We start from the raw sequence: 24,808 nt of genomic DNA on the forward strand, positions 1-24,808 counted from the left end.
GAAACAACAAAAAAGGCTATTGTGCCATCAGGACCCTTTGTTCTCCTGACCATGATGATTGACCTTAGCAAACATTCCTTCGTCTACATCCTTCGAGGTACTTTGTCAGAGGTCATTTCACCACAAGTGCGTATTATGTATTTTGGTGCACATTAGGGCAAGGAAGTTGCAATGGACAAACTGAAATGACTTCCATTTCACTTAGCCATTTACCTTTGAATACTGATTATTGTATTCTGCACTGAGCCTTATTGATTCATACAATCATACAGCACGGAAACAGACCCTTTGGTCCATGCCGACTATAATCCCGAACTAAACTAGTCCCACCTGCCTGCCCCTGGCCCATATCTCTCTAAACATTTCTTTTTCATGTATTTGCCCGAATGTCTTTTAAATGTTGTAACTATACCTGCACCCACCACTTCCTCTGGAAGTTCATTCCAAACCTGAACCACTCTTATTAAAAAAAAAGCTGTCCCTCATGTCCTTTTTAAATCTTTATCCTGTCATCTTAAAAATATGCCCCCCTAGTCTTGAGAGGTTCCCTCAGGTTTGAAAAACGTGTTTCCCTCTATTTACCACTCCTTCAATTCTTCACCCTCTGAGTTTCATGGCAAGTCATTGGCATATTATTAGACGGTTTTGCAATTTTGCTTCCTGTGTAGAGACTATACAAATTGCTTGTCCATTGAATCATTCTAGCCTTCAGTTCGGGTGGATTGGGACCCAAGCTGCAGATACTAAATGGAAACAGTCCTTAGTTTGTAACTTCCATGACCCCTGATGTCCTTTTGAAGACTTACTGTTGGAATGTTGGCAATTGTGCCCAGCAAGATCCCATTTCAAAGCAATTGTGAGCTGCTAAACTCTTTTTTTTCCAAAACTGATGTTGGTTGGGGACTTGATATTGGGTAGGGCTCCCCAGCGGAAACTTCCAAACCCTCAGCTCTGAAATGAAACATTGGTGCCCAACCCTCTGTGTGACACAATTGTCCAAGATATCGGGAGCAAAACTACAGAAGTTCACTGATTAAATTTATAGGGTAGACTCAGAGAAGTCACAAGGTGGCAACAATTGTAAATATGGTTTCTGATGTCCGTATCCATAGATGAAATGTTGACATTTCACAAGTGTGTTATTTAAGAGAAGTACAGCTTAAAGTCTAAAACACAAATGGGAGAACTCTCGTTCCAAGCTCATTAAAACTCATATAATTGAGCTGAACTGTTTGTTGATCCTTCTTTCTTTGTGTTTGTGTTTAAGTGAAGAACAATACACTTGTTCTTGCTAAGACTGTTCTGCCTCATTGAAGAGCTGAACAAGTGTAACAAGCAGTGGAACTTGAACAGAAATCCCATACACAACAACAAAATAACAAGTATATTGTGTCCCGATCACAGCAAATATATTAGAGCAATCACAGTGAGTAACAACGTAAGTCTCAGTAGAATATGCGTCTTGAGGCAAACTGCTCTTTCCTTTGCTTGTATGTACCATAATCTTGAACTTGTGGCCAGAAAAAGTACAACAGTAATTTGCATGCACATGGGGCCTTTAACAAAATCATCCCAAAGTACTTCAGAGTTATCACCGAAACATAAACATCAAAGGAAGAGAGATATCAGGGGAGGTGGCAAAAGCTTGGCCAAGCAACAATATTTTCAAGAGGAAACGGCATTGGAGACGCAGCAGGGCCTGGTTCTATGAAGGCATGGCCACCAATGGTGAGTGGAGGTGGATGGAGCATAAAGATGCCAGTCAGAAGAATGGGGGAGTTTGGAGAGTCTCATTGTAAGGACAAAGGGACCACTGAATTGGCGAGAGATGGTGCTGTGAAGGGATTGAAACACGAAGATTTTAAAATTGGGGCAGCTGGGAGTCACCGCAGATCTTTGAGATCGGGTGAGATGAGCAAGCCAGCTTCACAGAGCTGAAGTTTCCAGTGAATGGAAGATGGAAGGGAACCAGGTCAGCAGTGTTGAGGTGACAAAGGCAGTGTGCAGTGTTCAATACCGGATGGATCTAAAACACAGAGACATTTAAGCTGTGGTACCTTTGAAGAATTCTATTTTAGTTCTTGTATAATGTCCCATCCTAGAGACAGTGTGACTGTCATTCTGTTGGGAACCACTCTGTGTCAACTAGATCCCAAGGCATTGCCAGATGCAGGGATTGGTCTGTGTACCTGGAGAACCCCATAATTGAAATAATTCCATGGGATTGCTAATGTACTCATTTGAATATTTTTTTTCAAGGGAAAGTGCCGTTCCCTTGCAGAATAGATAAAGGATGAAAAGTGATGTGATGCACCTGATGTTGGCACCTATTCAGTGAAACTGTCCTAAATTAGTTGCCATGTCTATATGCTTACTGATCAAAACAGTGGTGTTGGCTCAAACAAATGAGGGTAATTTTTTTATTCACTCATGGGACATGGGCATAGCTGGTCAGGTCAGCATTTTCCTGCCCATCCCTAATAGTCCAGAGGGCAGTCAAGAGTCAGCCATATTGCTGTGAGTTTGGAGCCACATATAGGCCAGAACGGCAGGTTTCCTTCCTTAAAGGACATCAGTGAACTTGATGGGTTTACCTTGACAATCAACCATGGTTTCATAGTCATCATTAGACATTTAACTCCAAGTTCTTCTTCTTTAAATTCTACCATTTGCCATGGTGGGATTCAAACCTGGGGTCCCCAGATCATTAGCTGAGTTTCTGGGTATAGTGATCATACCGCTAGGCCATTGCCTCGGTTGGGTTGCTGTGTTCATCCTTGGGAGATTCCCCTCCCTAACAGCACTGTTACAGGTGTCCCTGTATGCCAAGGACTGCAGTGTTTAAGAAGGCACCTTCTCTAGGCAATTAGGAATGGGCAATAAATGTTGGTCTAGCCAGAGATGCCTGTGTCTGATGAATAATTTAAAAGTGTTAACCGGTTGTAATTGTGATACAGTGAGATAAATGCCTTCCATGTGATGAAGTAGGGAGAGTGATGAATCACTTCAATGCTGACCACTGAGCACTGCTCCTGTCTGAAGCATACCATTGAGGCCTATTAAGGCAGTAGTCAAAGCCACAATTCTGTCCTCCTTGATATTAGCTTCCCAGTGTAGCAAATTATATGGTCAGTTTTTGAACTAATCAAGTCAGTGGTGTTGTCCTTCAGTCTTCCACGATGCTGTTGGGATTGTATCTGAAGAACTTAATGTTTGTTTGGAGTCAGCTGAAGAAGTTTGCATTTATCTGGCACCTCTCACAGCTACAAAGAGCTTCAAGCTGTGCAAGTACCTTTTGAACTATAGTTCCTTTTCAGAGTTATAAAATCATTTTATCACAGCCAAGTCCCAACCAGAATTGAGAAAACTGACCAAATAATTTGTTCTTGATTGTGTTTATTGAGAGATAAATGTTGATCAGGACACTGGGGAGAATCCCCATCATCTTCAAATGTGACTAATTAATCTTTCATCTCTAACTAAATGGTGCACAGAGGCTTGGTTTAATGTCTCATCTTTTATAAGATTTTTTCAATCTATTTTTTGTCTGAACTTTTTAATCTAAATTGCACTACAGTCAATGTTTGAGCTGCAAGCATGTGTTTTTCTCAAACCCATTTTTTTAACATTCCAAAGTCATGTAAAAATGTTTTCCTATCTTTAAATGCATTTGGCATCGGTAGTACATTCGTTTAGTATTTATGTCTCAATAACAACTTGCATTTAGAAAGCACAGAGTCATACAGCACAGAAACAGACCCTTCAGTCCAACCAGTCCATGCCAACCCTAATCCAAAACAAAACTAGCCCCAGCTCTCTGCTCCTGACCCTAATCTCTCCAAACCCTTCCTATTCATGTACTTAGTCAAATGTCTTTTAAACATTGTAGTTGTACCCACACCACGACTTCCTCAGGAAGTTCATTCCACACACGAACCACCCTCTGTGTAAAAAAAAATTGCCTGTCGTGTCTTTTCTAAAGATAACAAGGTGTAGAGCTGGATGAACACAGCAGGCCAAGCAGCATCAGAGGAGCAGGAAAGCTGATGTTTCGGGCCCAGACCCTTCTTCAGCAAATAAAGTAGCAAAAAAATTCTTAATCAACCATTTGAACATTCATTCCCTCAATTATCATCATAGAATCATCATAATAGAATCCCCACAGTGTGGAAACAGGCCCTTCGGCCCAACAAGTCCACACTGACCTTCACAGCAACCCACCCAGACCCATCCCCCTATGATCCACCCTAACCTACATGTCCCTGGACACTACGGGCAATTTAACATGGCCAACCCACCTCACCCGCACATCTTTGGACTGTGGGAGGAAACCAGAGCACCCGTGGGAAACCCATGCATAGAATTGTGCGTCCAATCATTCAAATTCTCAGCATTGCTTTCAAATCCATCCAAGGCCTGGTCCCTCCCAATCTAAATCTAGACCCTTCATCTTTTCTAAATTTCTCTTCTCTCACCTTAAAAATGTGCTCCCGGTCTTGAAATTCCCCCAACCTTGGGAAAAGACAACTACCATTAACTCTATCTGTAGTCCTCATTATTTTATAAACTTCTATCAAGTCACCTCTCAACCTGCTACACTCCAGTGAGAAAAGTCCCAGCCTATCCAGCCTTTCTTTATAACTCAAACCTTCCATACCCAGCAACATTCTCGTAAATCTCTTCTGAACCCTCTCCACCTTAATAAATTCATTCCTGTAAAAGAGTGACCAGAACTGGCGCACAGTACTCCAGAAGAGGCCTCACCAATGTCCTGTATAACTTCAACATGATGTCCCAACTCTTGTACTCAAAGGATTGAGCTATGAAGGCAAGCATGCCAAATGCCTTTTTAACCACCCTGTCTGTATATGATGCGAACTTCACTTCTCGGAAAACATCAAACTGCTTCAGAGGACAGTTACTAAACAAAATGAACACTGACCCAAACAATGAATTAAGGCAGGTATCCAAAACTGTTGGTGAAAGGTAGGTTATAAAGAGCCCTGTTGGTTGGGTTAGCTCAGGTGGCTGGATGGCTGGTTTGTGATGCAAAATGATGCCAATTCCCACATTGGCTAAAGTTGCCATGAAGGACTCTCCTTCTCAGCCTCTCCCCTCATCTGAGGCGTGGTGAACCTCAGGTTAAGCCACCACCAGTCATCTCTCTCTAATGATAGTGAATCCCTAATGGTGTTTTAAGAGTATGGCGATTATTACCTTCACAAAGAGTCTTTCACAGGAGGAGGGAGAGGGAGGAAACTGCAGTGCTTGAGGTTTAGGCAACCAAAAACATGGCCACCAGTGATGGAGAGATTGAAGCTGAGGGTGTGCAAAAGATCAGAATCAAATGAGTGCAGAGATCTGAGAGAGACATAGGCTAGGAATGGGGAGATTACTGAGATTGGGAGGGACCAGGCCTTGGACGGATTTGAAAGCAATGCTGAGAATTTGAATGATTGGACAATTCTACGCATGGGTTTCCCCCAGGTGCTCTGGTTTCCTCCCACAGTCCAAAGATGTGCGGGTTAGGTGGATTGGCCATGCTAAATTGCCCGTAGTGTCCAGGGACATGTAGGTAGGGTGGGTCATAGGGGGATGGGTCTGGGTGGGATGCTGTGAGGGTCAATGTGGACTTGTTGGGCCGAAGGGCCTGTTTCCACACTGTGGGGATTCCATGATGATAATTGAGGGAATGAATGTTCAAATGGTTGATTAAGAATTTTTTTGCTATTTTATTTGCACATTCAGTTTTTAGCAGCAGAAGTGACAATGAAACGATTTATTGGATTGTTGTGAAAACTGAATCAGTTCACAATTTTTTTAATAGAAAGCAAACTTAACATCCTTACCTGATTTTGTGACTTCTGCCCCACGGCAATGTCATTCACCTATGGCCAGTGTTGACATCAAAGCATACCCTGAACCATGTATTATTTATGGGCTGCACTGAAGGATCTTTACAATATGATAATCATCAGATAGACTCGAATGTGTTACAAAAACTGCACTCAAATTCGGTTAGGATCAACTACTTCCTAACTAGGAAGGACAGTTTGTATCAGACGCCTCACAACTAATTCCAGTCTTGTGAAGCAGCTCTGAACCTTTTAGAGTTAATATATTTCAGAAGAAAAGAGTGGAAAAAATCAGAGACTAATCAGGCGTGGATGCAAAAGGAAATATTGCTATTTGATCCTGAACGATAAAATGAAACAGAAGATTGTGTCGACTCTCAGAACGGATGAAGAGGAGCCGAGTCAGACATCAGAAATTTGACTCTGTTTTACAGTGATTGCTTTTTCCAGCTGTTCCCTCTCTTAAAGTGGCAGAGATGTAATGAGACAATTGACACAAAGACACCCAGCTCAGGAATGCCCAAGGACTGCTTGATTGGTTGGAAATTCCTCCTGATAAATTTAATTTACTTAGAAGCTGAAATTAGTGTTAAACTGTGGTGACAGCTACATAATATTGCTGATGAGAGCCAGCTTTCTGCCTGATGGTGCTTCTTCTCCCTGCAGAATGACAAAGGATAGATTGAAGTGGCAGTATAAATTACGAAGAACATCAGCGATTTTCATTCTGTGCTGTTTCAGAATGCCAATGCCTACAGAATCTATGGAAAGTTGCCGTAATACAACAAATACAACATGAATAGAGATTAGAACGCTACAATCCACTGGTTATAGGAAATGAGGAAACTGAGACTTCTAACCTGCCAGGGATTATAATTCCACAACTGAGTTTGAATTTGATTTATTGTTGTCATGTGTACCGAGATACAGTGAAAAGTGTTGCTTTACGTGCTATACAGGGAGATATAAAGTGCACCAAGGTAGCAGATGGGTCTTGTAAATCCTGGACTTAGTGCAGAAGGCAGATCGCCAGCTGGTCTTGTATTGAAACAGGATGTTGATTTGGAGTTTTAAAAAGGCAGTATTGTACTTTTTGTGGAGCTGGAGGAACACAGTAGGCCAGGCAGCATCAGAGTAGAAGGAAAGTTGTCGTTTCAGGTCGGGACCCTTCTTCAGAAAATAGATTTCCTGAAGAAGGGTCCTGACCCGAAACATCAGCTTTCCTACTCCTCTGATGCTGCCTGGCCTACTGTGTTCCTCCAGCTCCACACTGTGTTATCTCTGACTCTATTCTATCTCTGAGTATTGTACTTTTGTTTTTCATTCACTCGTGGGATGAGGGCGTCACTGGCTAGGCCAACATTTGTTGCTCTGTCCTAATTGCCCAGATGCCAGACGCTGGGTCTGGAGTCACTTGTAGGCCAGACCAGGGAAGGATGACAGGTTTACTTCCCGAAAGAATGTTAGTGAACCAGATAGGGTTTTATTTTTCCCAACAACTGTGTCACGATCATTGTTAGACTCTTAATTCCAGATTTTGTTTTTATTGCATTGAAATTCCACCATCTGTCATGTCCCCAGAATGTTACCCGGATCTCTAGAATAATAGCTTAGTGATAATACCGCTTGCCTGTGGCTCTTGTTTGAGGAGGCTGGAATCTCCGATGTTTGGAGAGAATTAGTAAGTTTGGAAGACAGTTCCTTTCTGTTAGTTGTCTCAGCTCTAGATTGCCGAAACTTTGGCAGACGGTGATATCGGCAGTTTCTGACTCCTCTTCATGCTGAGTTACAGCTGACAATGACAGACAGAGACAAATGAATGTGGAAGCAAAAAGTGAATTTTGAGCTTTGAAAACGGTGGATAAATTGAGTTGAAGTCTCTCGTGGGAGACTAATGCAAGGGAATTTGGTTAAGTTAAATATATCATATAAAGCGATAACGGCGCACCAACCAGTCATTTCTATCCATGATGGAGTTCAGGTCCAGCTGATAAATTAGTTTAGAATTACTCCTCTTTCAGAACGAATCTGAACTCTTTTGGCACAGACCTATATTGCTGCAAGCATTCGTTGCCTGCCAGAGTTTTGAACATCTCTGGATGACACTATTGCGCAGTATTTTCCAATCTTACAAGAAAAAGAGACTAAAGTTCAGCAACCTCCTGGGGAGTCCCAAAGAGCAGCAGAGCTCCGAAATCTGAGACCCTTGCCACAATTGACAAGAAAAAGTGTGTGAAAGGAGGGAGACAGAAAAGCAAGTTAATAAGCCAAGTGACGGCCTTTTAAAGGACCGAAAGTCCCCTCCCATCGGATCTGTCAAGTGTAGAAACAAAATAAAGCTGAGCCAAACAGGGAACAAGCACAGTGGATAACAACAATATGTGGAGATGGGGAAAATACTGAAAGGTTTATTGCAAGGAAGACCAACTGATTGGAAATCAGGTGAATGGAATTCAATACAAGCTGCAAGATGTTATTGGACAAGTCAGGCTAGCCAATAACAATGTCATTTTTTTGTGTATTCTGTGTTTTTTTTAAAGCAATGGTAAGTTTTGATGGTAAAAGAAAGATAATTTGTTGTAGAGCCCCAGGTGCATTATAGTACAGTTTTATACATTGCTTAAGGAAATCCTTGAACATAAAATTCCACGCGTTGCAAGGCCTGACCCATGCTGGTCACACAGGACACAATCTTCCCAGTGTCTAAATGACGTTGGCCATGCTGAGAAAGTTGGAAAATTCAGGTGAGACCTTCAGTGAGGAGTTCCTTGGCGTCGAGACCAAAAATTCCACTTTCCATTGTGTTGAGCGATGAGATGAGATTCTTGCTAGTGAGTGGTAGGAGGCCTGTTACATCTATTAACATCTCATTACAACTTAATTCCACCTCATTAAGGCGCAATTCACCCACCGACTGGATAGAAACTGGATGCCAAGAATTCTCAACGCGCAAGTCAGAGCGGGAACCTGTACTACTGTGTATGTGTCTGTATGTTGACTCGCTTTGCTGGAGGGTGAACTGGGAAGGTGACGATTGAGATAATTGCGTTGGGTGACAAAGTGGACGTGTTCAAAGTTGACAGGTTGACCTGCAGGACTGCCCAAATGGGATTGTGTGTATTTGGGGGTTCACCAATGTGAGGGAGGCAGAGCTGAAACTCACTGCTTGAGAAGCAGGAGACCCATTAGCTTCCATTGGGTAGTAAATGACATGAAAATGGCTGCCACCGTGCCCAGGGTGGTTGGGGAAAGTGAGAGGAAAGGCCTTCAAATTTCAGTGATGTGAAGCCCTTCAAAAGGCAATAGCTGTCATTATAGTAAAGCTGAAACATACTTGGGAGCATTGCAACTTTGGGCACGATCCTGCTGTGTGCAGTTCGCATCGTTTTCCCCAATGGTTCCTTCTCTGGCTGCGTGACTACTGGCACAGCCCTGTCTCCTTGTAAAGAAGGGACACCAAGACCGAGGTCAAGCACCCTCGTTCCCCCTGTCTCCATGTCATTGTAGACCATTGGAGTGCAGACTCCGAGACTACTGGACATGCAGCTGCCAACCCCTCCATGTAGGCAGCCAGATGTTGGCATGCCTGAGGCAGCAGGGTTTCACCAGCGTTGTTGCTGTCCTGCAGCCTTTGTTTGCCCAGTGCCCCCTGCCTGTCCTCCTGTGTCAGATTATCAACGAGGTTCCTAATTGTTGACACCATGGGGAGACATCTCGTGCCTAGGGTTGAGCAGATGCCTGGTCTTTGGCAGCCCTCTGAGTGCCAGTGTTCTGGGGCGTTATTGCCTTGACCAGCGGAGACGTCGCAGTGAAGTGCTCCCAGTGGGTACTCCTGATTCTAATCTAGAAAAGATCCCCACAAGGGTGTCAGAATGTGAGCTGGTGGAGGGTGAAGGAGGCTACGATGCTGATGTTTCCTTGTGGAGTCTAAGCTGTCTTCCGCAGAGTCAGGGGAGGGGATGTCTATGACTTGCGGGGCAGTTCCTCTTGGGCTGTGAGGCCTGGAGCAGTGCGAGACACGAGCCGGTACAGTGTGAGCTGCGAGCCCTGGAACACCACGTAGGGAATCCCAAGTCCTGGAGTGGCGGGAGGGAGGTGAATCCTGGGAAAACGTGACTTACCTTGTTGCTGCTGAGTGCCGGTGAGGAGCGGACTGGAGGCTGGTGTGATGCAGGGCAGTTGTTGGGACTTGGGCCTGGCACCACGCGCTGAGCTGTTGCTGTTTGACACTCTTACTGAACTGTAATATAAATCCTTACCTTTCAATCCTCTCGCATAACAACATTGTCTTTTTTTACTTGTACCTAGATTTATAAGATTCGTACCTCAGTACTTGTACCTAAGATGGTGCCATTAAAAGGCAGCCTTTGTAAAAACTTTTCACTGTACTCTTAAACTTCTGTACTGGAGTACAGGTGACAATAAAGGATAGCTATTCTATTCTATTCTAAAAACCTTCAGGAGACAAAGGAGCAAATGCGTCACATAAAATGTATAGAAGTTCTGCCGTGTTAAGAATACATTTACACTGGGGGCGTTGGGAGAATAGCACAGTAATAGATAATCATGCTTACTTGTTTGCTGAGACAAGAAAGTTTCAGTATCTTGGGACTGCTCCCCTGCTTTTGAGCGCCAAAGTCCTCTGAATGTCATGCACCCCAACCTCCCATCCTGGCCCCTTCAGCCTCATGCTGGGCTCTTTTCTTCTGGACTCAGGGAAGGGTAGGAATTGAGTGAGATGAAAGTGAGTGGCACACTGCTATTGCTAGTACAGGCAGGGGAAATGGGGAAGCACAGAGGCCATGCAGGGTTAATAGCATTGGGGCATTGTGGTGGCTGTGAGTGAGTGAGGGAAGACGTTACATGCAACAGTGAGAGTGGTTGACCATGACCTTTGGTGGAAATTGAGTGCAGCTGCAGAGATGGAGTAAGTTTGAGGTAGCAGGGAGAAGATGGTGTCACTTAACCTGACAGAACGGAGAATGTTATTGACCTTCTTCATGTAATCTTTCTTAGGAGACAAGGTGCTTGCACGAGCTGACTCCTAATATTGTTGGTTTTGCTCATAAATGTATGTTGTTACCAGTTCTGGTGCCCCCTAGTTGTATGAGGGGTGCTTTTACACTGGAGGAAGTGCTTTAGCAGCAGATATGTGGCTGTTCCTCTAGCTTCATTGTATCATTTTTAAGGTGGTATGATTTTAAACTTGACCCTGTTTCTCTTCTTGCAGTGTTGTATCCTTAAACAAATCATGACACACTCTTACTCAAGGGCATATTCGTGTACTCCGCTTCCTCCTCCTCCTCCTGCGAACTTCTGATATAAATGATATTACAAACCCTGGATTTCTAACAATTGTGGCCTTAGGGGCAGGCCATAACTAACAGGCGGCACAGAGGCTCAGTGGTTAGCACTGCTGCCTCACAGCGCCAGGACCTGGGTTTTACTGCCTCGATGGAAGTTTGCACATTCTCCCCATGTCTACATAGGTTTCCTCTGAGGGCTCCAGTTTCCTCCTGCAGTCCAAAGACATGCAGGTTAGGTGGATTGGCCATTGCTAATTTGCCCAGAATGTCCAGAGATGTGCAAGCTATGTGGGTTAGCCATGGGAAATGCAGAGTTACAGGGGTAGGGTGAGGATGTGGGTCTGGATGGGATGCTCTTTGGGAGGGGGTCAGTGTGGACTTAACGGGGCCGAACGGCCTGCTTACACATTGTAGGCATTCTATGATGTGAGCTGGTGTGCATTTTAACCAGCCTACAGATTCCATGTTACCTGTGAGCATTGCAATTAATGATGTTCACTAACAGTGTGTGTTTTTCATTTAGATAAATCTCCACTTTATGTGCAATCGGAGCCCATAGATTAGAGTGGCAGATTAAAGTGATTGCATTATAGACTCTGAATCCTTTTCCTCCTTACCTTGGCTAAGTGAAATTCCTTGCTGGTAATCAGTATATCCGAGTATCATTTCGTTTCAGCTGATGGCGGCCAGATGATGTTTAATTTTTATCTTTACTTACAAAGGCAGGAAATTGAATTCCCTACCATCTTTCCAATTTAGAAAGGATTTATGTAATCATCTCACCCAAAGCAAATTATGATGATGTGTTGGCATGGATATCAGACAGTGTAGAACCATAACACTGCATCATTATTGTCGTTGAAAATGAACTATCTGTTGACATGTGACATTGTTAACTGTTCAACCCACACCACATTTTTAATATACTAAGCTAACCTTGGATACTGGTAACACTGCAATGACAGTGTTTCCTATCAGAATTATTCACAATAATGAATCCTTGTACACCAGTCACTGAAAGCAAGCTTGCAGGTGCAGCAAATGGTGAACAAGACATGTTGGCCTCCATTGCAAGAGGATTCAGGAATAGGAAAAGGGGTGTCGTGTTGCAAATGTACAGGGTCTTGGTGAGACCAGTGCAGTTTTAGTCTTCGTACCCAAGGAAGGATGTTCTGGCCGTAGAGGGAGTACAACAAAGGTTTACCAGACTGATTCCTGGAATGTCAGGATTGGTGTATGAAGTGACGCTGGATTGGTTAGGACTACGTTCGTGGGAGTTTAGAAGAATGATCTCATTGAAACCTGTCTAATTTTAATAAGACGAGGCAGTCAATGAGAACATCCTACCTACAATGTCTGGGGTGTCCAGGGGTTACATTATAAGAATAAGGGGTAGGCCATTTAGGATGGAAATGAGAAATGTCTTCACCCAGAGAGTGTTGAGCCTCTGAAATTCTCTGCCACAGAAACTGTGGCATTCAATATTTTTGAGAAGGGATTAGACGTAGTTCTTAGCGCTAAAAGGATCCAAGGGTATGGGGAGAAAGTGGAAACAGAATACTGAGTTGGATGGCCAGCCTCGACCATGTCAAATGGCAGACCAGACCTGAAGGGCTGAATGGCCTGCCCTTCCTTTCCTAAACTGACCCCTTTCCTAATCCTGCCAACTACGGTTGAAAACTGAGTGGAATTTAGGGTGACACAGTGGCTCAGTGGTTAGCACTGCTGCCTCACAGCGCCAGGGACCCGCGTTCAATCCCACCCTCGGGCAACTGTCTGTGTGGAGTTTGCACATTCTCCCCGTGTCGGCGTGGGTTTCCTCCAGGTGCTCTGGTTTCCTCCCACAGTCCAAAGATATGCAGGTTAGGTGGATTGGCCATGCTAAATTGCCCATAGTGTTCAGGGAGGGGTGGAGTATAGGGGGATGGGTCTGGGTGGGATGCTCTGAGGTTCAGTGCGGACTTGTTGGGCCGAAGGGTCTGTTTCCATACTGTAGGGATTGTATAAACTGAAGCTGTGCTCTTTGGAAGTGAACACAAAAAATTACACATCATACAATGTATTGTGAGGAAGAGCAGGGCAATTTCAGCCCATCCCCTAACCAAAGCCGTCCCTCAACACACATTAGTGATTTTTTAAAAAAATACTGTTACCTGACTGTTTATTGTGCTGAGTTATTTTGGGGATCCTGCTGTGTGAAAACAGGCTGTGTTTTCCATAATCCAACACTGATGAAACATTTAACATTCTTCACTTGTAAAGTCTTTCAACATATATTAATGTTGCATGAAACAATAGTGTGTATTCCTTTCTATTTTCATTTGCATTTCTCTCTCAGATTGTGAAAGATCAGATAGAAATATTTGCGACACTTTCACCTGCCCTCCCTTGAAGATGCCGATCCTGAATCCTCGCTGGGAAATGGGTCTGAGTCTGAGCAACTCCGCTGAAAATAGCCATTGCTTTGATTTATTGTAGTCACTTGTACTGAGACACAATGAAAAGTATTGTTTTGCATGTTAACCAGACAAATTGTATCTTACGTAAGTACATCAGGGTAATAGAATAGAAAGCAGAATATAGTGTTATGGCTATAGAGGAGGCGCAGAGAAAGATCAACTCCAGTATGTGAGTGATCTGTCATGAGTCTGATAAAATGGCTAATATTTGGCGATAATGGACATTTCCTTTTCTATACTCAGTCTTTGCATGTAAGCCTATCCTCAGTTGCCTTTGAGACGTCAGTGTTGGATCCTCTTTTTCTTGAGCTGCTGTGGTTTGTGCTAATGAGGAGGCGACTCTCTAATATCCTCTTGTTACAGAGTCATAGCGATGTACAGCACAGAAACAGACCCTTCGGTCTGTCCTGACCAGACATCCTAAATTAATCTTGTCCTATTTGCCGGCATTTGGCTCATATTCCTCTAAACCCTTCCTATTCATGTACCCATCCAGATGCCTTTTAAATGTTGTAATTGTACCAGCCTCCACCACCTCCTTTGGCAGCTCATTCCATACACACACTACCCTCTGCATGAAAAATTTGCCCCTTAGATCTCTTTAAAATCTTTTCCTTCTCCCCTTAAACCTTTGCTTTCTAGTTTTGGACTCCCCTACCCTAGGGAAAAAAAAGACCTTGGCTATTCACCCTATCCATGTCCCTCATGATTTTACGAACCTCTACAAGGTCACCTCTCAGCCTCTGACGCTCCAGGGAAAATAGCCCCAGCCTATTATGCCTGTCCCTATAGCTCAAATAGCAAGGAGATCTGAATTGAACACAGTATTCCAAAAGTAGCCTAACCCATGTCCTGTACAGCTGCAACATGACCTCCCAACTCCGTTACTGCTAAAGGAATAGTAATAAATTTTGGAGATTGGAGGTAACCTTGCTGTTTTGATCCTACTGCACTCTTTCTGACAAGTAAAAATTATTAGTAAAATTTCTGGAATCTGATATGTTGTGCAGATAAATGCTGTCATTGCTCAATCCTTGTGTGGAATGCTGGATCTATAGTTGAGAATACTTGGCATTGTTCTTAAACTATTCAGGATACTTCTATTTAGCTGCATCAAGCTCTCTGTTATCCTCTATACAACTCCTGTACAGTTAAATTACTTGCCATTGTCCCTCATTGAATAGAGAAAGGTGAGGCTTTATTGGAAGTGAATAAAAGAACCAATCTGAAGGAACAAGAAGTGCTGTTTGAACGGCTTGTTGTGAGTTTAAAGGGGCTTTGGTGAGTTTTCATCATGCTTTTGAAGGTGAAAGGCTCTGTATGCTTTCAGCATGTTCAGAATTTTAGTTTTTGAGGTTTACAGATTTTCTATGGGTGCATAATCAAGTTAAGATTGACTCGGAAATTAAGCGCACTGGTGCTTTAACAATAGTGTATAACCTTCCTATGGACAGATTTAGATAACTGAATCCCTGACTCTATCTGTTATCATCCAGCAAACAGCAGAAGGCTTAGCAGTACTGCCTTAATGGGTAGTAGTGAGATAGTCTCCTCCCCATGTCGTGTGCCTCAATCTACCTTGTGGAGGGACTGGTGATTGTGAGTGAATATGAATCAGTGGAGTGGGTCAGCCTGAGTGTTGGCCCTCGTGAATTTTTCCCCACCAGGGCAAATCCTGGACAGTTAGACCTTATTTGATGTTAGGTCTTCTCACAGCAGGTTGTACATTTGGCCAAGTGTGTGCGAAAGACCTTCTTTCGTTTCTCTATTTTCTGTGACTTGAAATGGCAGGATCGCTGCACAGATGGTCAATGACAGCGCAGTGCTTTCGGACATAATATAAATGTCTGACATTTCTCTTTGAAGGTTTTACTTCAATCTAAGGGTTAGCAGTAGTATGCTGGGCTGAATAGTCTCCTCTTGTGCTCTGATCTCCATGATTCTATCCACTCTAACCTTATAGGTAATGCTGCTCCTTCCTTGACGGAATATGACGCCCAATGAAAATGACAGAAGGGCAGCAGAGATAGTGGTTGTTTGTAATGAAAAGTTCACAGGGATAGAAAGAGTTAAGGCTAATGGAGGTATTTGAAGACAAGTGAGCATGAATGGACGTGAAATTAAGACCATTGTCATCTACATTGGTTTCATTGTGCAGAAGCCATCCACCCCCCACTGCCCACCAATCCCCAGAAGTTCTCCTCTTTCATTCAGATGAAAGAGAAAAAGGTGGAGTTTGGAAATTGAACTTCCTGAAAAGAGCAATAAATGAAAAATGGTAGCAAGGCAGGCGGGGTGGGCCAAAAAGAGATTGCCTGGTTGGATTCTGATCTGAAGCCTTTGTTGCTTTTCATTCTGTTAGTTAGAGGCTTCAAAGATCTTGTTGCATTGAGTATAAGATCCCTTCCCAAGTGTTGTATGTTAAGCAGTGATTGATGCTGAACTGTCCTGTGAAGGAGCTTAGCAAGTCATATAGGTATTCAGGTTGCAAAAATAAATACTGCAGGTTAATCAGTCCTTTCAAAAATGTTGCGGTTCTCTTTGAGAGGTATTGAAAGCAAAAAGTTATGTTAAGCTTGTATAGAACCTTAGATGGCCCAGTCTCCTGAGTGCATAGGCCCAATCTCCACATTACAAACATAGATACAGAGACATTGGATAAGGTGGCAAACAAAGGATTCACAATCATGATACCAGAACTGAAAGGTTATTCCAAAAGTCTGACCAGTCTTGGCTCTCTCCTGTAGAAAAGTAAAATAACTGTAGAGAGGCCAGTGTCCTGTCACCAAGTAATCCTTTATTTACTTCTGCACAGTACATGTACTCTGACCAGCAGCTCAAAGCCGGTCCCTAGAATGAGGAGACTCTGAATTTCCTGTTTATATCTGTCAGCTAAGACTTCCTGATTGGCCCAGAGTAACAACCTCAGTCAAGGATCTCATATGTCAGTGAATCTCCCTAGCCCTCGCTCCAATCACTACAAAAAGGAAAAGGCTGATTTAAGGTGACCTTTACGATTATGCAAGTGTTTGATATGGTAGACATGGAGAACATGTTACCACCTTAAAGGAAGAGTGGAACTAAAGGTAAATATGGAAGGTTGTCATGAATAAATCCATAGGGTTTCCAAGCAAAAGTTCTTCGTCCATAGTCATGAGAATGTATAAGGTGTTACCTGAAGTAGCAGATGAGACAAGTTGCATGGTTGTATTTAATGGGAGTTAGATAAACGTGAGGGAGAAAGGAAAAGGAAATTATATTTCCGGGATTGTTGCGTGAAGACAAGTGGAGCATGAATACCAGTGTGGACCAGTCCATACATTTCTGTGGTCTAGACCCTACATCAGACTATTACAGCACACGGCTCATCATTACCACCTTCTTGGGTCAAATAGCAATGAATAGGAATCTAGCCAGAGATGCCCGAATTTGGAGAGGGACACGAGCAGAGAGGCAATGGTGAAGCCATGTTAATCCCAGGAAGCACATGCTACTGAAGTTGCAACTAGGATTGCTGTAGGACAGTAATTAGGCAGAGGTGGTTAGGTTGGGGGAGGTGTGTGTGTAATGCTTCCTGTACATTTTAATAATATTTATGATCACTTTGGAACTGTCTGCTTTCAGGAGAATGAAGGAGGAAAGGGAAAAGCATAAATGGTACAATTAGGATCGACCTTTGGCTCAGGAACTATTACAGCTCTCAGTTACTTACCCAAATGATATTTGCCTATTCTCATGTGAGTCATCAATAATGTGCCTAATTCAATTGATTTGACTGACTCATATGCTGTTTACGATGGATGTTACTTTAAAGACCAGTGTCTGAGGTGTGCATTACAGCTTGGCTTTGTGTGTTGCTATATCTGTGGAAAGCAGATGACAAGATTATGCCAGTATCCACAAAAACAGAAGTCGTGGGAGATGGGATCAATGGAAATTTGAATGGTCACTGATTTCTGGTTTGAACTGGTTTCTTATGCAGGAGTATGAAACTGTGACAGTGAGGATGGGTTCTTGCTTCTTATTGACTGTCTGTGTATAAGCTGAGCCACAATGCCAACTACAGTACAGGAGAAACTGCTAACACTCGTGTGTCAATAAAACTGTGTAGAACTAATTGTCAGTAATAGGATAGGGCCCAAAGGAGAAAAGAATATGGAGTGAGATTGAGTCCAGAATTTACTTGGAGCTGCCTGTACTGAACTAGGCTTAAACTCCATGACATTCTGAGTCTTAATGTAAAGAATAGGCATCTGGATGGGTATATGAATAGGAAGGGTTTAGAGGGATATGGGCCAAATGCTGGCAAATGGGACTGGATTAATTCAGGAGATCTGGTCAGCACGGACGAGTTGGACCATAGTGTTTGTTTCTGTGCTATATAACTGTATGATTCTAGTAGACCACTCAGCCCATTGAGCCTGGTCACCATTCAATAAGATCAAAGTCTGATTTTAACCTCAAGTCTACATTCTTTTATATCCCCAATAGTCTTTCTTGATCATCAATGCTCTGTCCATCTTTGACATTAAAAAATTTTTAAAGATTCTGCATCCAGTGCCTTTTGGGAAAGGAAATTCCAAAGAGAGTCAACCCTCTGAGAGGAAAGATATTTCCTAATCTGTCTTCAAAGGGTGACCCTTTATTTGAACTATGACCCATAGTCCTAGCTTCCCCTACAGGCGGAAACATCCTTTCAACATCTACTTGGTCAAGTCCCCTCAGGATATTCTATGTTTCAACTAACTTAGGTCTGACCAGCATCCTGCTACCCTTCTTGTCAGCACATTTGGCTTGACAGAACGAAGTACAAAACCGAGTTTGTAATGTTCTTGTTCAGCAAAGATACCAAGGGACACGCAGCCAAAGCTGGTACACCATCTTGCGATCAGGCACGATCCATATAGCAGGAAAGGGAAGGCCACTGATGGAGGTGACTCGCTGACCTCCTGGTTCTACTCTTGTCCCAACCTCCGTCTGAGGAACACTCTCTCTGAAGGAACATGCTTTCCACGTAGTGCACCAAACACTGGAAAGACCACTGGTTAGAGATACTGTACCGCTGTCTGATGTTAGAGCCCAGTGACAAAAAGACCTGGCACATTGACAGTCTGTTTTTCTTTTTGTCTTTTCAGACGTGGAGATTTTGACATGAACGCATTTGACTGATGGGGCCCTGTTGAGAACAGATATCAAACACAGGTTGCTTCCAGGGAGATCAGGAAGAGAAAAGAGACAAGCTCACCATCTGGTAAGAAGGGTTTATGTGTTTACACTCTCACAGCACAATGCATTTTGCATAATGTACAAGAGTTATTATCGCATTAAAACGTTGCTTGGCGTCAATGGGTAAAGGTATCACATCTGCCTTCTGGCTGTCAGTTGAGTGTGGTCTATCTGTACAGTACGTCCTTTTGAAGTTCATTTTTGATTGTAGTGGGATGTACCTGGAGCATGTGAAGGCAATGTGATGATCTGGGGTTGATGGGGGTTGTGCTGAGGTGCTTAGAAGGGAGAGACTAACTGAATTGTGAAGCTAAAAGCATCCACTGTGCTTTCCTGTACTCTCTCTCATCACCCCAACCCATCCCAAACTCAAAACAACTGGTAGATACTTAACATCCAAGAAAGATCAACAGTTTGGAAATTAGATTGTTCTATAAATAAAGTTGCACAAACATGTTGATGATTATCATTATGTGGTGTCATTGAAAGATCTTGACTTGGACCTTCTGAGATCCTCCATGTTGGATGTTAAATGATGCGAACCACTCTGTGCTTGCCTTTCTTTTCTACATGTTTCAATCCATATCTTCCCCAATGCCTTTCACAATGCCACCACCGGACTTCATTGGGTCAATTGGTAGGTTCACGCCAACCACAAATGGTGATTGCGGTCTTGCCAGTGTTGCCCATCCATGTCCTCACATAAATAACAAAACACAAAGCCGTACTGAATTAGCCTGGTGCTGCTTGTGCCCAATTTTTTTTTCTTTATTCATTCACGAGATGAGGGAGTCACTGGCCAGGCAGCATTTATTGCCCAACCCTAATTGCCCAGGGGGCAGTTAAGAGTCAACCACATTGCTGTGGGCCTGGACTCACATGTAGGCCAGACCAGGTAAGGGTGGCAGTTTCCTTCCCTAAAGGACGTTAGTGAACCAGATGGATTTTTCCGACAATCGATAATAGATTCACGGTCATCATTAGATTCTTAATTCCAGATATTTATTAAATTCAAATTCCACCATCTGCCATGGCGGGCTTTATACCACACCACCCTCTGCCAGTTTCCTTTGGGGCTCAAGGCTGCAGCCTTCTGTTCTAGATAGTACAACAGCGCAAGAGGTACCTGCCCAATTACAGTGAGATCCCATTCATCGGCCAGCCCAGTGCTTTCTAAGCACAGGAGGACCTAATGGTGCCTGTTTTCAATATCTGCTTCAGGATTGTCTTTGCCATTGATGCATCAATGCCTTAGTTCTTGTGGAAACACGTGGAAAATGGGATATCTGCAATGCAGCATCTCATGCGAGGTTGCATTTTAAAATATTTAAATTATTGATGTCTTGACACAGTAATTTGTTTTGCCGCAGTGTACAATCAGCAAACCTCAGCCAAGCAGGTAGCTACTAGATAAACAGGAAGGGCAGTTTATTGTCTCGTTTTAATTTCAAAAACTCGAAAATAGTCTTAGAGATTCAATAGGGCAATTAAAAGTAATTTCTGACTGGGAAAGTTTGAGTTGGTTGTTAGACAAGGAAGGATTTAAACCACCATCAACTCCCAGCAAGTGAATGACACTGCAGATAGGTGAAGCCTCTCTGCTCCTATGATGCTGCTTGGCCTGCTGTGTTCATCCAGCCCTGCACCTTGTTGTCTCGGATTCTCCAGCATCTGCAGTTCCTACTATCTCTGACACTGCAGATAGGTTTCTTTTGGCTCATCTGGGTCCAATTTTAACTCAAAACCCATTCACTTGCATTGAGTTAAAATTGGGCTTGCATTTGTCTCTCAGTGCTAGAGCACAGGCTTAATGCTGCAAAGAGGTGATAAATGGAGACTTGCATGAAAGCACCTTTGTTTTCCAACTTCTAGATTTTCCAAAGCTCTTTACAACCAATTCAAGTACTTTTGGGTTGATATGATGTGGGAAACACAGCAGCCAAGCTGTGAGCAGCACCCCCACCTCAGAACCCTGGGCTCAGGTCCCACCTGTTCCAGAGGTTTATCATAAAATCATCATAGAAACCCTACAGCATGGAAACAGGCCCTTCGGCCCAACAAGTCCACACTGATCCTCAGAGCATCCCACCCAGACCCACCCCCCTATAACCCACCTAATCTACACATCCCTGGACACTATGGGCAATTTAGCATGGCCAATCCACTTAGCCTGTACGTCTTTGGACTGTGGGAGGAAACCGGAGCACCCGGAGGAAACCCACACAGACATAGAGAGAATGTACAAACTCCACAAGACAGCTGTGCGAGGGTGGAATCAAACCTGGTCCCTGGTGCTGTGAGGCAGCAGTGCTAACCACTGAGCCACCGTGCCGCCCTTGTGCTGGTGTGTAATACCATCTCAGAGCAGGTTGATTACTGAGTAGTTTCTTTTTGTAGCAAGCTCTGACATGCAGCAATCTTGTAATCATCGGATGTTAAATCTGCGGAAGACCCTTGCTCTACTACAAATACTGCTTTATCCCAAAGATGGCGCCTTCAACCGTGCAATATTGCCCATTACCACACTGGAGTCCCAGGATGGATTTTGTGCTCTATGACTGTGACTCCATGCCTCAGGAGAGACATTTGAACCTAGAAGCCTCTGACTCAGAGGCAAATGTTGTACTTTATATCTAGTACATTTAGAGAGATGATTGCCGCTTTAATGTGCACTAACAGGTTATTGGCAGTGATTTGAAGTTTTGCTCCATGGTAACAGCTCTAACACTTTATTCACTTTGCTCTCAGTCTGCCCAAATCAAGCACGGTGAGAGTAAATAGAGTGTTGTAATCAAACTCAGAACAATTGAACACTGTAATAAAAGTGCTACTCACTGACTGAGCCATGGGTGATGGGTGCCTCATGGATGTGAAAAGGAAGGATGCATGGGTGATGGTGCGGTTCCATTTCCCCAAGCTTTCAGATACATTCAGGAGGTTGGAATGTGGGCATGGTTGAAGTGGCATCACTTCATTCCTCACTGCAATCCTGGAGTGCCGACAGTAAGCTTGGTGGAAGCATTTAGCTGCCTGCATCACCAGGCACAGGAGACCAGGGGTTTGTGGAAAATGGGATGAAAAACGGTGGGGGAGAAAAAAAGCACGAAAGGAGGTCTGTTGGCTCAGTGGTTAGCACTGCTGCCTCACAGCACCAGAGATCCGGGTTCAATTCCAGCCTTCGGTGACCGTCTGTGTGGAGTTTGCGCGTTCTCCCCGTTTCTGCGTGGCTTTCCTCCGGGTGCTCTGGTTTCCTCCCACAGTCCAAAGATGTGCAGGTTAGGTGGGTTAGCCAGGGTAAATGCAGGGATGGGATGGGATGGGTCTGGGTGGGAGGCTTTTCCCACCAGGAAGTATCAGTGTAGACTTAATGGGACGAATGGCCTACACCTGCACTGTAGGGATTCTGTTTGCTCACAGCTTCTGCCGTATTTATTTGGAACAGCTCTTGCCAAAGAAATCCACACAAGTAAATACTTGTGAGTGGCGCTGAAACCTTTGTTTAGGTGATGATCACCCAGTTACAGTGGCTGGCCACTTTCTGATGCTTGTTGATGATGAGCTTCAGTTGGAATGCAGCTGAAAGTGTTGCATTGTGAGCCTGTCTATGCAGCCGTGTCTAACAGCTCCACAATGGTGTGTGGAACACACTGTGCTTCCCTTATCATGCCATTCACCCACTCCTTTAGTGTAAAGGAATGTACCAGAGTACAATGAAACAAGCCAGGCTTTCCTAGGCAGAGCGCTCCAAACGTTGTTTGACTCTGGAGCCAACTTTTCCCTCCCTTCCTGAATCCTGTGAGCTAAGCATTTTCTTTGAAGAGGGTCTGTGGAAGCTGAGGAATATCCACAACACCATGCACCCAACCTAGCCCTCTTATCAGCTGCTGAACAGAGTTCAACACAATATATAAGGGTGCCTTTTGCATTGCTTTTATGTTTCTTTGAAAGTGCTGCTTGTTGCTAGGCTAAATTTTGATGGGTGCTCACAGCTATTCCCCAACTACCCAAGTGACCATTCAATGAGGCAATAACAAACTTCATTTATATACCGTGTTATAGACCAGACCAAACCCCCTTCAAATGTATCAAGGAGACACCTTAACTTTTACCTGAATTAAAGACAAGTGTAAGGTGCTGTGTTCCAGATGTAACTTGTTTAGTTACTCTACTTGCCTACAATTGAAATAGAAACAAAAGAAAGAAGAATTGGTATGACTTTAATTCTATGGGAAAACAGAATAATAGATTATTTAACTACTAAACAGTAACTGTTCCAATATAGTATCATCCCATAAATGCAAACTTGGCAAAGGCAAATTTAGTCAAATAGATTGTCTAACATCCAATTCTCCCATCCAAGATGAAAGAACACCTGGAGAAAATTCTGTTAGAGAGAGAGAGAGGTACGACAGCTCCCACAACCAACTTCAAAAACCCAACAACTGCTGAAAGGTAAATAAAATCCTGGTTCTGTGGGAACCTGTCTCCACCCATTCAGGCTGCTTATATTGTTCCAACGTTTAAAGAAAAACCTATGGCTCAAAACCTCTTTGAGAAAAAAACTAGGACAAAATACACCTCTTTAAGCCATACTATCTCAAGGGGCTTTGCAGGCTCTTAATTTCATTTGATTTTGAGTTTGATTTGAGTGTGATTTTACTGTCATATGTGTTTTACAATAAAATACACTGAAAAGATTTCATTTGTTGCCATGGTATGGCACCATTTTGAACAATTTAGTAATAAGGGAGAAAAGATATAGCTTGACACTGCTCTGGATATTTGACATAAAGACTGGTGTCCAACAGCTTGACTGTGGAGGTTGTTTCTGATGAGCATCTTAAAAGAGGAGAGGGATTAGGAGCACAAGAGAGAGGGAATTCCAAAGCCCAGGTGGTTGAAGTTACAGACCACAGTGGTTGGGCATTGTAAACTGTAGCCTCGAAGAGGGTGAATGGGAGGAATGCAGCGTTCTCCAGAGGATAGTGAGGGTTAAGACCCCCACCTTCCCACTCATTCCCCATCTCTCACCACGGGAGATCCTTTTGATGAGCAATCAATCGCGATTTTCTCTGAAGTCCAGGGTATTTGCGGGCTTTGGACGACCCCAAAGCACTGCCAATTGAGTTCATTCATACAGGGTGAAGGCATTCGCCTGACTCGCTCCATGGGCACACAGGTAGGGATTGGGAGCTCCAGTGCTGTGCACTGACGATCACAGCGATAAGGCCTTAAGAAAATCAGTGGCCCGGTTTTCTTTAAAAGCAAGGGACATGCCGCAAGCTGGTAAAGGCTGGTCTCTGGGTAACTGGGACCTGTTGCCTGTCTGTGTTGAAAATATCACAGCACAATGCTGTGCAAACTTCCCCGCATACGCCTGGCTGTCTGCCTGCCTGCTGACAAGGCCGTTTTTTCCACAAAAACCTAATCTGCAAAAAAAAAGCAGAGAGAATTGGTGGAGGCACAAGTCTGTGACAACATCAAAATAATTAAACAGGAACGCACACAGACTGTTATCCTTTGAGCTGATGCCATTAATTGGCCTGAAAAAAAACGAGAAAGCTGAAAATCTATGGCTTTGCTTTCCCTCTGCAACATGGTAGCTGGGCAATACTTCAAAGTCTTTCCATATATTGCTGTGTTGTTTTGAAATTGCTTTAACTCCCATTGTTAATCCTCTGTATGATCCATACAGTAATAAATCTGCCTTGCAATTTCATAACCTGGCATTGCAATTTCTACTTTACATTTTCATTTATTATCGATGGTTGATGTTTGGATGAGGGGGAGGAGGGGAGAAATTTTATTTGATAATCAGGAATCATCCTGTTCGGCAGTGAATGGCTGTGTATTGACTGGGAGTGGTGTAGTGAGGGACTGGGATGTGGGTGTAGCTGCCTTCAGGAGACCCTGCAGGTAAAATGGGCTCCCATCTGGCCCTCCGACAGTGGTGGTAGGACCT

The 24,808-nt window shown here is 43.6% G+C and overlaps 1 protein-coding gene across 4 annotated transcripts in view; it reads left to right on the forward strand.

The window, feature by feature from the left end:
- The window catches only part of nrcama (neuronal cell adhesion molecule a), a 358,574-nt gene that overhangs the window by 168,873 nt on the left and 164,893 nt on the right, over positions 1-24,808 (forward strand). For all 4 annotated transcript variants that reach the window (XM_048607557.1, XM_048607553.1, XM_048607555.1 and 1 more), the window contains exon 2: positions 18,756-18,871. The gene's annotated coding sequence lies outside the window, so the exon portion shown is untranslated. The remainder of the gene's footprint in view (positions 1-18,755; positions 18,872-24,808) is intronic.

Source organism: Rhincodon typus, chromosome 18, assembly GCF_021869965.1.
Source record: "Rhincodon typus isolate 14 chromosome 18, sRhiTyp1.1, whole genome shotgun sequence".
NCBI lineage: Eukaryota > Metazoa > Chordata > Chondrichthyes > Orectolobiformes > Rhincodontidae > Rhincodon > Rhincodon typus.